Source organism: Leuresthes tenuis, unplaced genomic scaffold (genome assembly GCF_036924035.1).
Source record: "Leuresthes tenuis unplaced genomic scaffold, fLeuTen1.0.hap1 SCAF_7, whole genome shotgun sequence".
Taxonomy (NCBI): Eukaryota; Metazoa; Chordata; class Actinopteri; order Atheriniformes; family Atherinopsidae; genus Leuresthes; species Leuresthes tenuis.
The window spans coordinates 30033458-30057327 of NW_027325361.1; positions in this window are offsets into that span (position 1 = coordinate 30033458).

The following is a 23870-nucleotide window of genomic DNA, read 5'->3' on the forward strand; positions in this document are numbered from 1 at the left end:
ACCTTTGCTTACCCTCTTTTTATACTGATTGCTCAAGATTAAGTTGTTCTTTCTCAAACTACAAAATTTTTTTAATTGTTGAAACTTGATTTGAAGTGGATAAATAAGGAAGACAAACAGTTTTAAGTCAGGCTGATAGCAATTAATTTTATAGCAAAATCTGTATTTCGTCATTTGTCGAGAGATGCTTATTGCTGAAGAAGTTCTTTCTCATTCTACAAAGTACAACGTTGTTTATCATTGAAACTTGATTAGACATGAATAAATATGAAGGACAAAGCAGTCTTAACTTGGTTTGAGTTAAGGAATTCGTTTTATAGGAGAATCCGAATTCGTGCATAACTCGTAAAATAGAGCTTATTTTCGGATTCCTGAAGAATGAGTCTGGTTCTTTCTCATAATACAAAGTTTGTTGTTTATTGTTGAAACTTCATCAGACCGTTAGATATAGTCGGACTCACCTCGACGCACGGCTTGGGATCTGGAACCAGTACTCCTGAGAGGGGTTGGACTCTCTTCCACTCTGGAGTTGCCCGTGGTGAGAGGCGCAGAGCAGGTGTGGGCATACTTATTGCCCCCCGGCTGTGTGCCAGTACATTGGGGTTTACCCCAGTGAACGAGAGGGTAGCCTCCCTCCGCCTTTGGGTGGGGGGACGAGTCCTGACTGTTGTTTGTGCCTATGCGCCAAACAGCAGTTCAGAGTACCTACCCTTTTTGGAGTCTCTGGGGGAGGCACTGGAGAATGCTCCTACCGGAGACTCCCTCATTCTGCTGGGGGACTTTAATGCTCACGTGGGCAATGACAGTGAGACCTGAAGTGGTGTGATTGGGAGGAACGGCCCCCCCGATCTGAATCAGAGTGGTGTTATGTTGTTGGACTTCTGTGCCAGTCATAGACTGTCCATAACGAACACCATGTTCAGGCATAAGGGTGTCCATATGTGCACTTGGCACCAGGACACCCTTGGCCGCAGTTCGATGATCGACTTTGTGGTTGTATCATCGGACTTGCGGCCGTATGTCCTGGACACTCGGGTGAAGAGAGGGGCGGAGCTGTCAACTGATCACCACCTGGTGGTGAGTTGGCTCCGCTGGTGGGGGAGGATGCCGATCAGACCTGGCAGGCCCAAACGTATTGTGAGGGTCTGCTGGGAGCGTTTGTCAGAATCCCCCGTCAGAAGGAGCTTTAACTCCCACCTCCGGCAGAGCTTCAACCATATTTGAGGTGGGGGACATTGAATGGGCCATGTTCCGTGACTCCATTGCCGAGGCAGCTGGTCGGAGTTGTGGCCGTAAGGTGGTCGGTGCCTGTCGTGGCGGCAACCCTCGAACCTGCTGGTGGACACCAGTGGTGAGGGAAGCCGTCAAGCTGAAGAAGGAGTCCTATCGGGCCTTTTTGGCCAGTGGGACCCTGGAAGAAGCTGATAGGTACCGACGGGCCAGACGGGCCACGGCTTCGGCGGTTGCTGAGGCAAAAACTCGGGCCTGGGAGGAGTTCGGTGAGACCATGGAGAACGATTTCCGGACGGCCTCGAAAAGATTCTGGTTCACCATTCGGCGTCTCAGGGGGGGGGAAGCGGCTTACAGTCAACACTGTTTACAATGGGGACGGGGCTTTGCTGACCTCAACTAGGGATGTTGTGAGTCGGTGGGGGGAGTACTTCGAGGAACTCCTCAATCCTACCAACACGTGCTCGGAAGAGGCAGAGTCGGAGAGCTCAGAGACGGGGCCACCCATTTCTGGGGCTGAGGTTGCCGAGGTGGTTAAAAAGCTCCTCGGTGGCAAGGCCCCGGGGGTGGATGAGGTCCGTCCTGAGTTTTTCAAGGCTCTGGATGTTGTAGGGCTGTCTTGGCTGACACGCCTCTGCAGTATCGCGTGGACATCGGGGACAGTGCCTCTGGACTGGCAGATTGGGGTGGTGGTCCCCCTCTTTAAAAAGGGGGACCGGAGGGTGTGGTCCAACTATAGGGGTATCATACTCCTCAGCCTCCCTGGTAAGGTCTATTCGGGGGTATTGGAGAGGAGGATCCGTCGGATAATCGAGCCTCGGATTCAGGAGATGCAGTGTGGCTTTCGTCCTGGCCGTGGAACAGTGGACCAGCTCTATACCCTCGGCAGGATCCTGGAGGGTGCATGGGAGTTCGCCCAACCAGTCTACATGTGTTTTGTGGACTTGGAGAAAGCGTTCGACCGTGTCCCTCGTGGAGTCCTGTGGGGGGTGCTCCGGGAATATGGAGTGCCGGACCCCTTGATAGGGGCCGTTCGGTCTCTGTATGACCGGTGCCAGAGTTTGGTCCGCATTGCCGGCAGTAAGTCGGATACGTTTCCGGTGAGAGTTGGACTCCGTCAGGGCTGCCCTTTGTCACCGATTCTGTTCCTAACTTTTATGGACAGAATTTCTAGGCGGAGCCAGGGCGTTGAGGGTGTCCCATTTGGCGACCTCAGAATCGGGTCTCTGCTTTTTGCAGATGATGTGGTTCTGTTAGCGTCGTCAGGCCGTGACCTTCAGCTCTCACTGGAGTGATTCGCAGCCGAGTGTGAAGCGGCTGGGATGAGAATCAGCACCTCCAAATCCGAGACTATGGTTCTCAGCCGGAAAAGGGTGGAATGCTCTCTCCGGGTCGGGAATGAGATCCTTCCCCAAGAGGAGGAGTTCAAGTATCTCGGGGTCTTGTTCACGAGTGACGGACGAATGGAGCGGGAGATTGACGGGCGGATCGGTGCGGCACCTGCAGTGTTGCAGGCTCTGCACCGACCCGTCGTTGTGAAGAGGGAGCTGAGCCATAAGGCGACTTACTGGTCAATCTACGTTCCCATCCTCACCTATGGTCACGAGTTGTGGGTAGTGACCGAAAGAACAAGATCGCGAATACAAGCGGCCGAAATGGGTTTCCTCCGCAGGGTGTCTGGGCTCTCCCTTAGAGATAGGGTGAGAAGCTCAGTAATCCGGGAGGGGCTCGGAGTAGAACCGCTGCTCCTCCGCATTGAGAGGAGTCAGATGAGGTGGCTCGGGCATCTGGTTAGGATGCCCCCTGGGCGCCTCCCTGGGGAGGTGTTCCGGGCACGTCCCACTGGGAGGAGACCCCGGGGGAGACCCAGGACACGTTGGAGAGACTATGTCTCTCGGCTGGCCTGGGAACGCCTCGGGGTCCCCCCGGAAGAGCTGGAGGAAGTGGCCGGGGACAGAGACGTCTGGGTTTCTCTGCTCAAGCTGCTGTCCCCGCGACCCGACCCCCCGATAAGCGGCAGATGATGGATGGATGGATGGATATATCCTCCACCAACCAGACTTACAACCCCCGACTAGGGTAGCAGAATTTCTAAGCAGCTGTACCCCAAAACTACTATCAAAAATATATAAATTATTGTCTAAGATAGATGACACAATGTCTCTTCCATCCTCAAAATGGGAGGCAGATTTATCCATCAGTTCTGGTCATAGCTTCTAACCACAAATATGTTTGAACACCTTCATAAAGACTCGAAATCCTAATTTACAGCTCATACAATACAAAATCCTTCATAGAACACACTATACAGGACAAAGGATGTTCAGGATGGGTCTAACACACTCAAACATCTGCTCACATTGCACAGATAACACACCTGATGATTATGCACACGCTTTGTGGTTTTCTGCGCCTGTCCAGAAGTTCTGGCTTGAAGTCTGTGAGGACCTATCAACATGGCTAAAGTGTAGCATCCCTGCATGCCCCATACTGTGCATACTGGGTGACTTAGACAACATCAACATGGAAATTAACTCAGCACACATGGTTGTCACAGTGTTATGTATCGCAAAGAAAACTATTCTCATGAACTGGAAAGCGAAGAACAATCTGTGTATTAACCAGTTTAGAAATTTTCTTTTAGATTATATTAGCATGGAAACAATGTCTGCCTCCTCAAAACATCAATTGGCTGAATTTCATTGTCTCTGGTCCCCTCTGATTAGTTTTATCACATAGTGGTGGTGGTGGGTTGCTGGGTGATGGTGGGTCTCAGGCCCGGGCTGCTGCGACTGGTGTGACCGGGTGGTTTGTTTGTTTGTTTTTTGATGTTGTTTGTTTGTTTTTTGTAGAGGTCCTCCTGGGTGGGGTTGGGTTGAGTGGGGTGGGGCGGGATGGGTACCTTCTGGGGGTACAGTAGCTCCCGGAATATGGTCGCTGCAGGCCCCGAGCCTGGTGGACATCAGGCCCTCCTGCCCATTGTTGGCTCCCAGGTAGATGCCTATTGCAGCCAGTCCCTGGCTGCCCTCTCTGGGGGAGAGTAGCTCCCCCGGTATATATCCCCATACCCCTCTCCCTTCTGGCTCCTGTACACAGCACACACTCACACATGAAGGGTTTTGGGGGCGTGTGTGTTCGTAGGTGGTCCCCTTTGGTTGCACTCTGCAGTTCCCTGCCCCTGTTTTAATTACACCTTAGACATTACTACTTATCAAACACACTCACACACACACATTAGGTCTTGGGGGATGGTTACACTGAGTGGCATCTGGTGGGCGGGGCTCTTTGGGTATGTAGGCTGCCCAGAGTGCTGCGCTCCCAGTTCTACAAGTTTGGCTGCCCCTCAATTTTAATTGCTCACTATTAGAAAATATTGAAGAGCAAGAAGGGTGAGGGGAGGGGTCTTCTTCGCACACCCCTGCTTCCTGGTGTCTGCTCGGGGCAGGAGGGGCCAGGAGGATTAATTAATTGTTCTGCTGTTTCGGGGTCTGTGGTGGCTGGGGGGTTGCTGGCCTCCTGGTGTGCCCGCTGCACTACACCCCAGCAGAGTCGAGGGAGGTAGGATGTGTGGATGTGTGGATGTATGGGACGTGAAAGTGTGTGTGGTAATGATTGGGCCTGGATCTGGGACTTGCTGTCGCCTGGCCTGCCTGTGTTTCTCCCGATGGGGCATCAGCGTTGCCTCTCCCCACTGCTCGCGAATTCACCCACCTGTGGGCACGTCTTGACTCCCAGGGCACTTGGCCAGGGGCGCTGGGGCAGGCGCTGACCCACTTTGTGGCTGTCTGGGGCGCTTGGCCCTCCTGGGTATTGGGTGGGGCCTCTGCCGGGGGGTTTGGGGGCGCTCGGGCTCCTGGGGCCCAGGTCCAGTGCACGGCCCATGTCTGGGCGGCTGGGGCCTGGCGGGGTCGGAGGGCTGTTACCCCTGGTTCCCGGAGTGCCTCTGCCCTATGCTTATGGGGGCTCTTTCCGGGGGCTTCCTCTGCAGTCTTCTGGGTGGATGCGTGGTTGCCCCTGCGGTGGGCTGCCTGGGTTCTGTGCTCTGTGGGGGCTGCTGGTGGCCTGGGTCTTGTGGCCCTCTCTGCCTGCTTCTGATTGCTTGGGGGGGGGGGGCTGTGGATTGTGGCCCTGTACGCTTATACACTCATAACTAAGCACGGTTATCATGTAGGTCCTGTGCCATGGGTGTTGAATGTTCTCACACACACACACACACATTCATTAGTCCAGTAGCATGGTCACTAAGCAGTTGATGTATTATCATGTCGTGTCAGGTCATCTATATCCACAGCTGTGTTGTATGCGATTGCCGCTTCTTGTGCTTGTTTTTGTTTGTTTGTGTGTTTGTTTTTTCTCTGTGTTAGCCCGGTTTTTTCATTGGAAGCCCAAGAACAAGCTGGAGAAATCGTTTATTAAAAAAGTATTTATTAGTGGTCACAAGTAGAGTATATTGCAGCGCTGGACTCGGAGTGACAGAGCTCCCGCAGGAAATCCGTCAGGCCGAGCCCCGTTATCCGGAAACATGTCATATTTATATTCAGCTTTATCTCACAGAAGTTGTTTTCACACTTGTCAGAGTATAATTGGCCAGTTTTGGGTGACATGCTCATGCCAGCTGCTGTCCTTGTTGTGTTCTTTGGATGTGATAAACAATGTGTGTGTGTGTGAGTGCTGTTTTAGGCGTGGATCTACTGTACCAGACCTATCTGCCCTAATAGAGATGTTTTGTCTGACCCAGTTGTTTATGTCCTTCTAAGGTCTTGGACCATTTAAGGTCATCTGTTGTGCAGTATGAGCAGAGTGGAAAAGTACCAGCTAGGAACATAGGTTATTTAGGAAAATACAGAATATGAATTTATAATGTCTAAGATCAAAGCCAATTATAACAACTCCCCCTTTTGACATGATTTAATCATGTCAACTAAATGAGGTAGGACCGTTATATTCTGTATTGTGTCACACCTGTTAGCGGCAGCCAACTTAGCAGGTCCCCAAACTGCAAGTGGCCAACTACCTTGAGGTCCAGCACAACCAGACAGGAGATTCTTGTTATCCCCCTTTTGATATAACTTCATTATGTGAGCTGTTATGTGTAAGCTGTTCTTCTTTGCGATTATCAGCAGCAAGCAAGTTTTCATTGCATATGCATGTGTAAAACAATTGTAATGCGTTAGCTAAACCTTTCTGTATCAGGAGTGTTTATCATGATGCTGGGAACAGAACCTCTTTCCCAGAATAGTTCAACCTTCATTACTCAACTGATCATAACTCTGCAATGAGCACATTTCATAAAAGCTATAAGTATCACGCCTGTACGTGTATGCAAGGAATAAATCAATAAATGTTTCAATATGTCTTAAAATTAGTGTGTGTATGTGGCCCCGAACCCAATCTCTGTGTAGAATCTTAGTTCATTTTGGCCCAAAACTATATGTGGTTTAAGCAGTGGCAAGACCCTGCTCACCCATAAGTACCATTACAATACATAATAATAATTAACTAAGCTACAACAATTCATAAAATATTGAAACCCAAAAAGTGCTTAAGGCAATTAACATCACCATCAGGATCGTCCACTGTTCGCAGCGAATAGGAGCGAAAAACCCGATGGCTGATATCTGGGAAAATTCTCCTATGGCCCCATTCCCCCTTGGCGACCGACCACTTAATTACCTTTCAGTGCCTAAGGTCCCGCTCCGAACAGCCGATTCACACCAATGGCAATGTACATATTTATGATTGGCTATGATTAGTAATTGGTCTACTTAAAATCATTAAAGTACATAGGAACATCACAAAACACAACACACAAAACAATACAGTACAGACATTTAAACATGATGTGAATATGAAGATATGACCCTGTTGAGAACACATGAGTAATGATAGATGTAGTGTAAAAACTGACAATTTCTTTTGAGTGAAAACTTTATGATAACATTGTGCCGAGTGGTGCAGTGCAGCTCAGTCTGTTCTGGTCCAATCCTGTCACTGCTTGGTGTTTGGTTGTCCTTCTGGCTGAACCTCAGTTCAGCAGTCTGAGCTAACTAGGAAGGAGAGGTTACCAGCACTTCACTTCCACAAAGGGGTCTTTACCACCCGTTTTCCCTAACTAATCTTTTTCTTTGGGACAATTCAGGAGAGCATTCAGATTATTTTGTTGACAGTGGTTGAAGGTTGTGTGGTTGTTCAACCATTATCTTGGCATGATGATCATGCCTCCCAGAATTTCAGACTGACGTCTTGTCAGTCACTTGGCTGTGAGTCCTGTAGAGGTTCTGCTGCAGATGCAGTTAATTTAAGCTGTGGATGAATGTTAGCAGAAGAGAACCGAGCAGCACAACATTTCATTTTCACAATGTTCTATATTCAGGAATTCCCTTTTAACAGATTCAATCCCAGTATTCATTGGTCGACCAATTAAGTTTTCATATGAACCCCAAACAAAAACAAATAAATAAACCGAAAAAAATAAATAAAATAAAATAAAAAAAATAAATAAAAATAAATTAAATGAAAAACAAAACAACTGGCCAGTTGATAGAAACAATGTTTTAGGACAGTACCGTAATACTCACCAACCTGCTGTACAGCATTAATGAGAAATCCAGTACCATCAACCTTTTCTGTGGAAAAACTTGAAACCATTTAGAGAAAACAGCAAGACAAAGACAAAACACAAGACAACATAGAACAAAAGACAAAAGGAAGACAACGACTCACAGAATTTTGGGAAAAACTTGAGAAGTGTTAGTAAACTATGATTAATTGTTGTATCTCCACCCCCCCGATGAGACTTAGTCTCCTCCGTATGTTAGTTCTGCTGAACTCTTCCATTGCAGTTTCTGCTCCTGTGTTGTTGCTGCAGGACAGAAATGTTTGTGGTTAGAGTTCATTTTGGGAGCAGCACAGCATCAAGAAAGCAGCCATTTCTTCTCAATGAGTAACTGATTAACCTTTTTGGGATAAATAGTGTCTGTCCTCTTAATTCAACTCAGAGTGTTTTTGATAAAATTTCAGCACAATCTGCTTAATTGTCACTTGTTACTTAATACTAAATTCTATTTAATTCTTACCAGTGGCTGTGTTTCGTGATGCTGAGCCATCCACAGACAGTTCAGGATCAGCATTAATTTTTAATTTTTAATTTTTTTTCATTTGAATTAGAAACACTTCATGTGGTACCAACAGTGTGGCATCAGAGTTTCTTATAACATCACATGATACAATAACATATTTCCATACAAATTAGAATCAAAGACAAAGGTTTATTCTATTTTTCTATTTGTCTTAATTCCTCATTTATTTATTTTTTAGATGAGCCTTGTGGCCTTGTGCTGCTAACTTTTTCCTTAGCAGTGCCACAGCATTGTGCTTGTGTTGTCAGACATCAGATCTTTGGTTGGTTATTGATCACTGTTATCTTGCATGCATGCTTTGACCTAAGGGCCCAGATTCTTGATATTATTTTGTAATATTTTTCTTTGCTCGTAGCAGTTTTGGAATGTTAGCTAAATTGTTCAGGATCCTTCTTTTTTTTCCTTGACATGAATTAGACCTTTAATCGTGCAGTTCAAAGCTCTGTGCTTTACCTTACTTTGAGCAGCTCTGCCTCAGTTTATTATGTTTTACTTAATCTTTACTTCTTTCTTCCAGTATGTGTGGATGTATGTGGATGTATGTGTACGTATAGATGTGCGTGTGTGTGTGTGTGTGTGTCTGTATGTGGCCTTGGGTTTCACTGCTTTGTTTTATTTTCTTCTATCTTGTGAAGCACTTTGTGCCACATTTTCTTGTATGTAAAGTGTTATAAAAATAAAGTTTGATTGATTGATTTATTCATTGATTGATTGCACCAGATTAAACAATTTGGGTCATCTCCCGTGTAATTTCTCGAATGAACCAGAACACATGATTAAAACTGTTCTCACAGAACATTTTATTCATCCCATTCATATCCTTTTCTTTCGACCAACATGTCATGACTGAGCACAGATTGGATTGTACATATTGTTTCTCAATAAATTGCAATTGAAGTGGATTGTTGCCATTTTTCAGAGATCTTTTAGTCACCTGGTGTGGCGTGGTGGGAAGAGAGGGTGTGTCCAGATTATTGTTGTAGCTCTTTGTCACTTGAGCTTTTAATGTCTGACTTTCACACAGGAGAGGTGTGAAAATTAGTTATTGTAACCTTTATTGTTTCTGCTACTGTGGTTCTACAGTCTAGTCTCCACAGTAGTGTTTTCCTTTGGTTTCATAGTCAGTGGTCCGTTCAGTCTCTGATAGAGTTTTAGTCCCCGTGGTCTAGTCTTTGTCAGTAGGTGAGGTTCCTAAGTCAGTCCGGACCTCAGTTAATGTTCTTTCGGCAGGATCTTGAGCCTGAGTACAGTGATCCTTGTGGATCCAGTTACTCAGTCTATTCTCAGTCAACCATACCTTTACACAATGTGTTGTAGCTTCTGCGTCCTGTCCATATAGGAGAGGACCAGTTAAGTTTGTTCACTTTCCTGGTCCTCTTCCTTGGTGAGTATTTATGTAACCTGTTGAGATATCCTCATCACCGTGTTATTCTGTTGTTTCACATTCACACAAGTTTCCATACTGTAGTACAACAAGGGGTGAGCCTGTTGGTGCAGTTGTAAATGGACAGGGTGTTTCCTCCCTGTCATGACCTCATGTGGGACAACATGACAACATTCATGGTGGCATTTGGAGTAAATCTTAGGCTAACACAATACGTAGAGCTTCAGCCCAGGTTAACTGTGTGTCTGCACAGACTTCTGTTCGGCCTTTATGATGGTTCTATTTGCTCTTTTCACTAGTCCTTGTATAGCTGGGTGAGAGACTGCACCGAGCTTATGTGTAATTCCAAACATTTTTTCTACTTCTCTTAGTTCTTCATTAGAAAAGTGAGTGAGTACCATTGTCTGATCTTATCACTTCTGGTACCCCAAATCTTGGAATAATTTCTCTTGTAAGCCATTTAATGACTTCTTTTCCTTTTTCGGTTTTAGTAGGTGTGGCTTCTACCCATCTAAAAAAGGGATCCACACCCACTAGAAGATATTGTTTACCTTCAGTCCTGTTTGCTGCTCCCATGTCAGTACAATCAATTACTATCTGCTTCCAAGGGGCATCAGGTACTGGGAAACTTGTCTAGTCCTGCTTTGAGATTGAACAGCTTGCAAATTTCACAAGATTGCACAAGATATTTTATTGTGTCTTTTAGGTGGGGGTGCCACCAGTGTTGTGAAATTAGCGCTGTTACTTTTGAGCTAGCACAGTGTGCTCTACTGTGTGCTTCTTGACATAGCAAATTTAGTAGTCCAGTTGGAGCTACTATTTTGCCTTCATGATTCCTCCAGAGTCTTGTGGAATCCTTTTTTATTTATTTTTTCCGTTCCATGCTTGCTTTTCAGACGGTGCCGCTGCTTCGTGAAGTTCTTTAATGTTTTCTAAACATAATTCTCGTTGTGATTTTACCTCCAATGTTTTCTGAGACATCTGGTTAAATGCAGTATATCTTGCTTTTGTTTTTGCTGCCTTATCTGCCGCATTGTTGCCTCTCGCTACTCTCCAATCTCCCTTTTGATGTCCTCTGCACTTGACTATAGCAACTTGTTTTGGTTCAAGTATGGCATAATAGAGTTCGAGTAATTGATTCAAGTGTTTAACCGGGGTGCCTGCTGAGGTCACAAAGCCTTTCCTTTTCCAGTGACACATGTCTGGTATAGAGGCATGTCTTTAACTGTAAACACTGTTTTTGTTTTCATTTCACTAATTTATTCAATGTTTATTGTTAGATTGATTAATATTTATCTGCAGGGTTAGAATTTTCTAATAGTATTAATATATTGTTCAGCTGTACAGCTCTCTGGTTGCTGTGGCTGTTTTTAAATGTGCCATGAAAACAAACCTTGACTTGACTTGTTATGAGTCAGACTTACTGCAGCGCAGCTGTCTTTAAATTTCTTTTAGAGTTTTCTTCTTTAAGAAACTCATTGGTGATATCTGACTCTCGTTGTGCCTTTTATTGCCGTGTTTTTGTTAATTTCCTAATAATCTAACTCACTTTAATCCTTTCTGTAAAGCACTTTGCTGCTCTGTTAAGATAACAGATCAATTGATTCATAGATCTGCTGCAGTTAAATAGTTAAATGGTTTAATGAGATTAAATATAAATACTGATGATAAATATTAACTCAGAATTGGTTAAAAGAAGCAGAGGAGAAGTATTTAGATCAGCTAAATTTTAAGTCATGCTACTGTGATCTCTAACACAATAAAGGCTAACCTTTAATGCTTTAAGATGGTAAGAAACTGTCTGACACCTATCTGTCTGACCTTGCTGTTAAATCCTGATATTTTCTAATATGTCATATGGTCTGACTGTCCGGTCTCAGACCTGCTTCAGGTGGAAATCATAAAGTCTCAATTTGTAGAACATCTTTTGTTCAGGCAGTTTTTCAATTAAAGGATCAAATATTTAAATGCTGTGTTTGTTTGTCTGACCTTAACTTTTTAAGAGAGCTGTTAAATCTTAATTCAACAACAAACTGGTTCTAATGTTTAGTTTTAAACAGTCTGTTCTTCCTGGATTTATTTTGGATTTTTTTATTTTTTATTTTGTTATCTCTTCACTGTGATACGTGCATTGAAAAGCGGATTTCAGATTGTCCATTCAATTTGGTATTTCTCCCATTCATCCATCCATCCATTTTCTCTACCGTCAGTCCGTTAATCGGGTAGCGGGGGGGGGGAGGCTGGAGCCTATCCCAGCAGTCATCGAGCGAAAGGCGGGGTACACCCTGGACAGGTCGCCAGTCCATCACAGGGCCACACATAGAGACAAACGAGACAAACAACCATGCACACTCACACTCACTCCTAAGGACAATTTAGAGTCACCAATTAACCTAACATGCCTGTTTTTGGACGGTGGGAGGAAGCTGGAGAACCCGGAGAGAACCCATGCATACACGGGGAGAACATGCAAACTCCACACAGAAAGGCCCCAGGCGGGGATTAAACCTGGAATCCTCTTGCTGTGAGGCTATGGTGCTAATCACCACACCACCGTGCAGCCCCTTCTCCCATTCAAATTTATTTTAAAATAAATTAATTGTTGAATTGATGATAAATGCTCTAGTAAAAACTTCCATTATCATTGTAAATTTTTCGACTAAATAACTATATGTAACTCTGGTGCTCTTTAAGTACAGGCCAATGATCAATCAGAATCTGTCCTCACTCTCAGGGCTGAATGGGGGAAGAAGGAAGCAGGGTTGGGATGAGATAATCATAGGGTGAGAGCATTTATGACAAAGCTAAGGATATCTAACCTTGTCTTTTCCAATTACACATGTCCACATGTACAGCCTAAGCTGTTTATGCTGAATCTGTATAAATGGTCAGTTTTTTCTTTTGCTAAATGGCATGCTTCTGTTATTGAGCATGCGTGATGTTGGGGAGAGGTGTCTTATCTTCTAGTGTAGTAGGATGTGTCCCTGGAAAAGATGACGTTGTGTCTGGCACATGCTGTGGTAGTGGTGCAGAGGACTGCGTCTGAATATAGAATTTAACTTCTCCTAAAAATGCTGACAGTCTGCAAGAAATGTTTTTTTTTTTTTTTTCTTTATCTGCCCTTGCTTTCTGGAATAAACCTGCCTCCTTTAGTTTTGCTGTTGCTTGATTCTTACTGCCTGTTGCTTGTTTTGAAAACATGGAGAAATCCCGTAGTAGCGGTGGAGCACTTTCACCCCCCCCCCCAAACATTCCTCTCTCTTGCATTTCTCTCATCCAGTTCACAAATCTCTCAGTCACTCCTTTTTCATCTTCTCTTGGAACCTTTTTTTTCCATCTAGTCAAGGTGTTAAACAATACCGACCCCAATGAGCCGGGTTTACCTGTTTTCCACTTCTCAACTATGATTTGTGACATGTTTAAATGTTTTACACGTGTTAATCAGAATGGGTGAATGGCGCAATGCCCGAGTGTTGGACCCGACCAAGAAGCTTCTACACAGAATCTTTTACTCTGTGCGCTTGATCGCTGGGGGTTCTCCCAGTCCCTTCACTCGTTTTAATTCACCAATCTCTGTAACACCCTAACTAAATTCCCCTTTATTTTCTATTCCAATGCCCCCCTTTTACAGAACCACTTGAGATCTGTGTCAGTGTAGGAATTCTCGATCAGTCTCGACTGCTCGATACACTTCCACTAACACAGTAAAATATCAACCAAGTAGCAAACCACCCCACATTTTCATGAAAAATAATAAAACTTAGCCCTGTGTCCTTATGCAGAGATAAACCCTTAGTATATCGTCTATGCACAACATCTGCAGAACCACCGCCGATTGCGGAGAGAAAAAAACAAAAACAGACACACCGCCAATTGCGGATTTTACAGTCCAACCACCAAACGTGAAGTAATACAGACCCACCGCCGATTGCAGATAGAGGTCCAAGCGCCCTTGTGCGCAGAAATTACCCACACAGTCTATTGTGAAGTAATACAGACCCACCGCCGATTGCAGATAAAGGTCCAAGCGCCCTCGTGCGCAGAAATTATTCACGCCGCCTATAGTGCAGTAATACAGACCCACCGCCGATTGCAGATAAAGGTCCAAGCGCCCTTGTGCGCAGAAATTACTCACATCCGGTCATGCAGTAATACCGAGATTACTCACACCGCGATAGCGGACTAATAGACCCCCGCCCATTGGCATCTAATTCCTATTCAATTTAGAAGACAGGATGAATTTATGTTATCTTAATTTATGTCTTTTATTTGGCCAAATTGTACTAAACTAGGACACATATGACTCTCCCTATGTGAGACTATGTGTTTATACTTTACATGTGACCACCTAGTAAACCTGCAGACACAAATTTTGTGCTTTTGATTTAGTGATCGGAGGACATCCTAATTCAGACAATTTAGTTTAGAATGACCAATGTGCAGAAATTTCACATATCTTGATACAAGAGGTTTTCTGCTCACCTTGTGTTTTAGGCGCCTTGAATTGTCTGAAGAAGAGTCCCCTCCAACCAGCTCCGGAAGTCCTCGATCGGACACGGTCTCAGAGTCAGCCAATCCGGGTCACGGCACCAATTGTTAGCCCGGTTTTTTCATTGGAAGCCCAAGAACAAGCTGGAGAAATCGTTTATTAAAAAAGTATTTATTAGTGGTCACAAGTAGAGTATATTGCAGCGCTGGACTCGGAGTGACAGAGCTCCCGCAGGAAATCCGTCAGGCCGAGCCCCGTTATCCGGAAACATGTCATATTTATATTCAGCTTTATCTCACAGAAGTTGTTTTCACACTTGTCAGAGTATAATTGGCCAGTTTTGGGTGACATGCTCATGCCAGCTGCTGTCCTTGTTGTGTTCTTTGGATGTGATAAACAATGTGTGTGTGTGTGAGTGCTGTTTTAGGCGTGGATCTAATGTACCAGACCTATCTGCCCTAATAGAGATGTTTTGTCTGACCCAGTTGTTTATGTCCTTCTAAGGTCTTGGACCATTTAAGGTCATCTGTTGTGCAGTATGAGCAGAGTGGAAAAGTACCAGCTAGGAACATAGGTTATTTAGGAAAATACAGAATATGAATTTATAATGTCTAAGATCAAAGCCAATTATAACATCTGCTTGTCTGCTTTCAGGTGCTCCTGGTGGCGCTAAGGCTGGATTCCCCTCATAGGCCATGGATTGTTGTCTGTTTTGTTTTTTACAGGTGTAGCAGCTGGTTGTCTGGTTTTTGTTTCTATTTTTGTTCTGTTTCCTCTTCTTTCCTCTTCTTCTTTCCTTGTCCCCCGGTCCGATTCAGTTCAGTTCATGTCATATATTGTAAACAGAAATAAATAAATGGGCATCAAGGGGAGCTTTACATTTATAAAACTTCCCTTGGCAAAACAAATCTGTTTGGCATCAAAGGTATTCAGACTACAATTCTTCTGACATAATGCTGAACAGGACAAGGGGAAAAAATCATATACACAGTTAAGCCAGGGATAGACCTGTTCTAAGTTCTATACTTTTTAAAAGGGGCGTGTTTATCAACTATGGAATTAGAAGATTTACAAAAATGGTCAAGTGCTAGATCTTCATCTGGGATTTTAACAGTGTCATATAACTATTCAACAGATCAGTTAAAAAAAAGCCTGCTCATGGAGATGTTTCAGGATCTGGATACCAAGCGTGGACCTAATGTTTTCATTTTTGCAATTCTGATACAGGCTATTGAGCAGTGATAACTAACACCAAGTTCAGATACTGCGGATTTTCTACCTTTGATTTGTTAAGATTGAGCCAATCAGGGACAACCTTGAAGGATCTCTTTGGTTTTGTAGGATCAGTAATTACCTGAGAAAGGTTGATATTGGTACACACCTTTTTTAAATGATCAGAGGCAGAGTTCAACTTGTTTAAATTAAAATTGCCACACAGAGATTGGGTTTAGGCCACATGCACACAGAATGACATCAACAAATATAAGAAATATTAAACATTTACACATAGATTTTTGAATATATGTAGAGGAATGATACTTTGAAATGTGCTCATTGCGGAGTTATGATCAGTTGAGTAATGAAGGTTGAACTATTCTGGGAAAGAGGTTCTATTTCCTGCATCATGATGGACACTCCTGATATAGAAGGTTTCGCGAACGCATTGGAATTGTTTTACTATTTTCATATGCATGTGCAATGAAGAATTGCTTGCTGCTGATAAATGCAAAGAAGAACAGCTTACACATAGATGCTCACATATAGGCTGCTGAATGCAATGAAGACCTGCTTATCAAGTAAAGTTCAATGTCAATGTGTAATATTCAATTAGGATTTGCAAAACAGTGAAGTTAAACAATGAATGGGTCCATAGTCGGTATGAGAAGACTACAGGAATATTTACCTGGGTGTACGTTCAAACAGAGATGAGAAAATTGCGATAAATAATTGTTTGTTTGTTTGTTAGTATGTATAGGAATGTTATGTGTATAAACTGTGTTGAGTTATAGTTACTCAGTAGTGTCTCAGTGAAACAACCGACGGGGGAAGCCTAGCGGTGACAACAAAAGCAGTGTTTTACTGATCAGTCAAGTTGCTCCAGTGTACTCCATACAAACTGGTTGGCTACTGAAGGGATAGAAAATGGGGAATACTTGTTTTAAAGCAAACAAGGAATTAGATGGGAAAAATACATGTTTTAACGGGACCCAGACAATATTAAATACTCAGACAGATGGGAGAAGAAGTGTAGTTTTGTAGGAAATCACAAAATTATTACATAGAATTAGTGAAATCAATTGAAGAATGCCTTTCTGAAGAGCTGTTTACCACAGATGAGCAGCTTTGCGACCAAGCACATTGTAGATCGCTTTACTGCCAAAATGATCTAATTTAATGGATTGGTTTAGACATGCATAACAGCATTTTAAGAACAAAGAGAGAAACAAAAAGGGACAACGCTTCATGGTGGAAGGTGATGTATAAATAACTGTGTATATGATGAAGGGGGTGGCAACACCCATTCCGAAATTTCGCCATTACGACATCCGGCTATTCCGACATCCCACCATTCCGACATACCACCATTCCGACATACCACCATTCCGACATGCAAACGTCCCACCATTCCGACATCCCACCATTGCGACATCCCGCTATTCTGACGTTCAAATGTCCCACCATTCCGACAAGGCTTTCCGTATAAGGAAATGTGTGTTACTCAACAGGTGAGTCCCTTCTTTCTGTTCATGCAATTTATATGTTTAACACATGTTTATAGACAAGCGTTATTAAAAACACAAAGTCTCGGCAACTGGAGGAGGAGAAGCAGTCCGCGGTGGTTTTCAATCACACACTCCAATGCCACTTGTTTTAACTTTAATCCAGGAAAAAAAGGCTTACAAACATGGACCAAAACGGCTCCATAACACGCACAAGAATCCAAAAGAAACGAAAGTTAACTAAAAGAAAGCAAATAAACAGTATGAAGTGGTCAAAATTGGTTTTACGCATGCCTATGTGCGTCTGGCACATGCGTCTTAGGGCTCTCCCACGTTGGTTTGTGGATGAAAGCTATATGTTCAGCTGTAATGTCATGTAAAAACAATCTCTACATGACATTTACTCCCAGGTGTGACCAGTTAGGTCCTTAAGATATCAACAGGCTGTATAAAGCTACAACCGTTGCGGCTGTGTGTTTGTGCCAAATGCGCAAAGCCCATCCGCGCTTCCCAAAATTGGAGTGAGTACTCATAAATCACGTGAATAACATGAATAAACGTTTTTACTGAATTTTGTTGTGTTTTATACGTTCTATGCTGTCATTTCTCTCTTCTCCTATTGGCAAGGCAAGGCAGAGTGCTCGCAACTGTGTCCTGTGCAGTAGCCGTGATATCTGTAATTGCAATTATTACTTTTGCATATGATGACAGCGTGCAAAAGACGCATGGGCTCTGTGGAGAGCTCCGCTCCAGCTGGCTGCTGTGACAGCTCACTGACACTGTATTTCTGCTTAATCAGTTTCAGTCTTGCCAGAGTTACATTAATATCTGTATTTTTATATTTGAAATTCAGGGGATTTTGATAATAGATTATTAAAGTTTGTTTGCGAGGCTGTGGCCTCTGCATGTGCAAAGCTTGTGCGCCAAACTTTAGGGCGTATTTGCGCCGGCATATCATTAGTGCAAAATGTTTTGGGTAAAAAATAGGCTATTAAAAGGAACTGTCGGAATGGCGGTATGTTAAAAAAAACAAAAAACATACCGCCATTCCGACCATAGGAGGAAAAAAGTGTCGGAATGGTGGGAAGTTTGATAAAAAATTAAGTGTCGCCATTCCGACAATTGGAGACCCATGTCGGAATGGCGAGATGTCGGAATGGCAGCATGTAACCATGATGAAGGAGAGACCATTTGAGCAGCACAGCCATTTCGCAGCACAGGGACAGCAGTCCAAGTTACAGGATCTCCCACGTGGTATCACCTGTCACATTGTGTCAAGGCATCAAAAGAAGAAAAAATCACCAAACTCAAGGACAAAAAGACAAAGACTCCGGTGAATGAAGACAGAGGACTGACAAACCAGAAATACAAAAGGATTCTCGATATCAAGATCCAGAAGAAGAGGCTAACAATGCCACAAACACTTACGATGCTGGGAATGATGCCAGCAATGAACAGAGAAGAAGATTCAGTGTCATCAATCTGCATTACGTGCCTCTAATGAGGGGGTGAATATAGAATCCTCAACGATTACAACGTCTCTGGGAACTGTGACAACAACAAGGTTTAAACCATTTTGATATATATTGTAACCTATTGTCTAAGGAATAGTGCTGAAAATGAGGTAAATCTAATCCACCACTGTCCTTGGTCTTCTGTAGGGTTTTTAAACTAATACGTGGTGGTTTGTTTTTCCACAGAAATTTGGAGATGCATGAATCTAGTGACTTAAACCAAGTAGCAGATGGTTTTATGGGGATCATTGAGAACAAATAGTTAACTTTTGGTAGTATCATCATTTTAATGGATGTAACTCTCCCCATAAGTGATATAGGTAAGGACTTCCAACGAGAGATCGTCCTCTACTGTCTTTAATAATTGCACATAATTTAGCTTTGTTAGCTCTGAGAGCCTGGAGGAAATGTTTATGCCTAAATATCTAATATTTCCTGACTGTAAAGTGATCGCAGGTATATTATGGACCCTACAGTTAATGGGCAGAACTGTGGTCTTAGACCAGTTGATAGAGTAGTCAGAAAGTGCTGAGAATTTATTTATGGGTGTGATCGTGTGACTGAGAGACGTCTGTGAGTTCTGAAGGAAAAGTAATACATCATCAGCATAAAGACTTATTTTATGCTCAATATTTTGGGATTAATTACTCACAAACGGGTAAGAAAAGGTAGTATTGCCAGACCATACATGATCAAAACAGGGAGCGGAGGTGGTTCAGCTGCAAGGTGTGAATGTCTGACTATAGTTTGTAAAAAGCGGGTAAGATAAGGTGCGAATGCCCGACAATGTATGATCAAAAGAGGGAGCGGAGGTTTTCGGCTGCAAGAAGGTCTGAATGTCCCACCAAAATTCCTGAAAAATGGGTAAAAAAAGGGTGCGAATGCCAAACCATACATCATCAAAAGCAGGAGTGGATGTGTACAGTAAGTGTGAATCTCCGACCATAATTGCTGAAAAATGTGTTAGAAAAGGTAAGAATGCCGGTCCATACATCATCAAAAGCGGGAGAGGTGGTGTTCGGCTGCAAGTAGGTGTGAATGTCCAGCCATAATTACTAACAAACGGGTAAGAAAAGGTAGTATTGCCAGACCATACATGATCAAAACAGGGAGCGGAGGTGGTTCAGCTGCAAGAAGGTGTGAATGTCCGACTAAAGTTCAAATATATTAACAAAAGCGGGAGGAGAGGTCTTCGGATGAGAGTGGTTGAGAATTTCCAACCATAATCTATAAGTGTTCGGCTACAAGAAGGTGTGAATGTCCGACTATATTTGGTGAAAAGCAGGTGAAGCAAGGTCTGAATGCCCAACCTTACATCATCAAAAGCGAGATCAGAGGTGTTTGGCTGCATGAAGGCCATAGTTTGCCAAAAGCGGGTAAGCTGCGAATGACCGACTAAATATCAACAAAAGGTCTTCGGATGCAAGTGGGTGTGAATATCCCACCATACAAGTATGGTGGAGAGGAAGCTGTGAACAGCCGACCATAGTTGGCAAAAAACGGGTGAGAAAAGGTGCGAATGTCCAACCATACATGATCAAAACAGGGAGCGGAGGTGTTTGGCTGTGACAAGGTGTGAATGTCCACCCAAAATTAATGAAAAGCGGGCAACAAGTAGGTTTGAATGCCCAACCATACATCATCAAAAGCAGGAGTGGATGTGTTCGGCTACAAGAAGGTTTGAATGTCCGAGCATAGTTTGTAAAAAGCGGGTAAGAAAAGGTTCGAATGCCCAAACATACACCATCAAAAGAGGGAGCGGAGGTGTTCCGCTGTAAGAAGGTGTGAATGTCCGACTATATTTGGTGAAAAGCAGGTGAAGCAAGGTCTGAATGCCCAACCTTACATCATCAAAAGCGAGATCAGAGGTGTTTGGCTGCATGAAGGCCATAGTTTGCCAAAAGCGGGTAAGCTGCGAATGACCGACTAAATATCAACAAAAGGTCTTCGAATGCAAGTGGGTGTGAATATCCCACCGTACAAGTATGGTGGAGAGGAAGCTGTGAACAGCCGACCATAGTTGGCAAAAAGCGGGTGAGAAAAGGTGCGAATGTCCAACCATACATGATCAAAACAGGGAGCGGAGGTGTTTGGCTGTGACAAGGTGTGAATGTCCACCCAAAATTAATGAAAAGCGAGCAACAAGTAGGTTTGAATGCCCAACCATACATCATCAAAAGCAGGAGTGGATGTGTTCGGCTACAAGGTTTGAATGTCCGACCATAGTTTGTAAAAAGTGGGTAAGATAAGGTTAGAATGCCCAAACATACACCATCAAAAGAGGGAGCGGGTGTTCCGCTGTAAGAAGGTGTGAATGTCCGACCATAGTTGGTAAAAAACGTGTAAGAAAAGGTTAAAATACCCGACTGTACACAATCAATAGCGGGAGCGGATGTGTTCCGCTGTAAGACGGTGTGAATGTCCGACCATAGTTGGTAAAAAGCGGGTAAGAAAAGGTTAAAATACCTGACTGTACACAATCAATAGCGGGAGCGGAGTTGTTCGGCTACAAGAAGGTGTGAAAGTTCAACCATGGTTTGTAAAAAGCTGGTAAGAAAAGGTTGGAATGCCCGAATATATACCATTAAAAGTTGAAGCGGAGGTGTTCGGCTGCAAGAAGGTGTGAACGTCCGACCAAAATTAATGAAAAGCGGGCAACAAGTAGGTTTGAATGCCCAACCATACATCATCAAAAGCAGGAGTGGATGTGTTCGGCTACAAGAAGGTTTGAATGTCCGAGCATAGTTTGTAAAAAGCGGGTAAGAAAAGGTTCGAATGCCCAAACATACACCATCAAAAGAGGGAGCGGAGGTGTTCCGCTGTAAGAAGGTGTGAATGTCCGACTATATTTGGTGAAAAGCAGGTGAAGCAAGGTCTGAATGCCCAACCTTACATCATCAAAAGCGAGATCAGAGGTGTTTGGCTGCATGAAGGCCATAGTTTGCCAAAAGCGGGTAAGCTGCGAATGACCGACTAAATATCAACAAAAGGTCTTCGAATGCAAGTGGGTGTGAATATCCCACCATACAAGTATGGTGGAGAGGAAGCTGTGAACAGCCGACCATAGTTGGCAAAAAGCGGGTGAGAAAAGGTGCGAATGTCCAACCATACATGATCAAAACAGGGAGCGGAGGTGTTTGGCTGTGACAAGGTGTGAATGTCCACCCAAAATTAATGAAAAGCGAGCAACAAGTAGGTTTGAATGCCCAACCATACATCATCAAAAGCAGGAGTGGATGTGTTCGGCTACAAGGTTTGAATGTCCGAGCATAGTTTGTAAAAAGTGGGTAAGATAAGGTTAGAATGCCCAAACATACACCATCAAAAGAGGGAGCGGGTGTTCCGCTGTAAGAAGGTGTGAATGTCCGACCATAGTTGGTAAAAAACGTGTAAGAAAAGGTTAAAATACCCGACTGTACACAATCAATAGCGGGAGCGGATGTGTTCCGCTGTAAGACGGTGTGAATGTCCGACCATAGTTGGTAAAAAGCGGGTAAGAAAAGGTTAAAATACCTGACTGTACACAATCAATAGCGGGAGCGGAGTTGTTCGGCTACAAGAAGGTGTGAAAGTTCAACCATGGTTTGTAAAAAGCTGGTAAGAAAAGGTTGGAATGCCCGAATATATACCATTAAAAGTTGAAGCGGAGGTGTTCGGCTGCAAGAAGGTGTGAACGTCCGACCAAAGTTTGCAAAAAGCAGTTAAGAAAAGGTTCGAATGCCCGAATATATACCATCAAAAGCGGGAGCAGAGCTGTTCGACTGCAAGTAGGTGTGAATGTCCAGCCATAATTACTCACAAACGGGTAAGAAAAGGTAGTATTGCCAGACCATACATGATCAAAACAGGGAGCTGAGGTGGTTCAGCTGCAAGGTGTGAATGTCTGACTATAGTTTGTAAAAAGCGGGTAAGACAAGGTGTGAATGCCCAACAATGTATGATCAAAAGAGGGAGTGGAGGTCTTCGGCTGCAAGGTCTGAATGTCCAACCATAATTTCTAAAAACCGGGTAAGAAAAGGCTCGAAAGCCCGACTATACACAATCAAAAGCGGGAGCGGGAGGTTTTCAGCTGCAAATCCTTCACTCAAACCAAGTGAAAACTGCTTTGTCCTTCATATTTATCAATGTCTAGATCGACTTAAAAAAAGAACAACATTGTACTTTGTAGTAAAGAAAGAGCAAATCAAAAGTTTTAGGAATCCGAGAATAAGCTTATTTTCATGAGTTCTGCACGATTATTGATTTTACTATAAATGAACGCCTTCACTCAAACTATGTTAAAACTGCTTTGTCCTTCATATTTATCAATGTCTAGATTGACTTCATCAAAGAACAACACTGGATTTTGCAGTAGAAGAAAGAGCAACACTGAAGGATCAGTAATCCGAGAATAAGCTTATTTTCATACGTTCTGCATGATTTGGGATTTTATGTATAAAATGAATTCCTTCACTCAAACCAAGTTAAAACTGCTTTGTCCTTCATATTTATCAATGTCTAGATTGACTTCAACAAAGAACAACATTGTATTTTGCAGTAGAAGAAAAAGCAACACTGAAGGATCAGGAATCCGAGAATAAGCTTCTTTTCATACGTTCTGCATGATTTGGGATTTTATGTATAAAATGAATTCCTTTACTCAAACTATGTTAAAACTGCTTTGTCCTTCATATTTATCAATGTCTAGATTGACTTCAACAAAGAACAACATTGTATTTTGCAGTAGAAGAAATAGCAACACTGAAGGATCAGGAATCCGAAAACAAGCTTATTTTCATACGTTCTGCTTGATTTGGGATTTTGCTATAAAATTAATTCCTTCACTCAAACAAAGTGGAAACTGCTTTGTTCTTCATATTTATCAATGTCTATATAAATTTCAACAAAGAACAAGGCTGTATTTTTCATTATAGGAAAGAGCAATACTGGAGGATCAGGAATCCGAGAAAAAGCTTACTTTCATGAGTCCTGCACGATTTCGGATTTTCCTATAAAATGAATTGCTTTGCTCAAACCAAGTTAAAATTGCTTTGTCCTTCATAGTTATCCATGTCTAAAATGTATCAAGCATAAAGTTCCTCATATTACCCTGAATGAGAAAGAAGCATCCCTTTGGTTGAGCAATACGTTCCTTAAGCGGAGTTATGCATGATTTCGGATTTTGCTATAAAATTCATTCCTTCACACCTTTTTTTTTCACCAAATTTTATAGATTAAGGTAGGAAATTCTCAACCACTCTAATCCGAAGACCTCTCCTCCCGCTTTTGTTAATATATTTGAACTTTAGTTGGAAATTCACCCCTTTTTGCAGCTAAACCACCTCCGCTCCCTGTTTTGATCAGGTATGGTCTGGCAATACTACATTTTCTTACCCGTTTGTGAGTAATTATGGC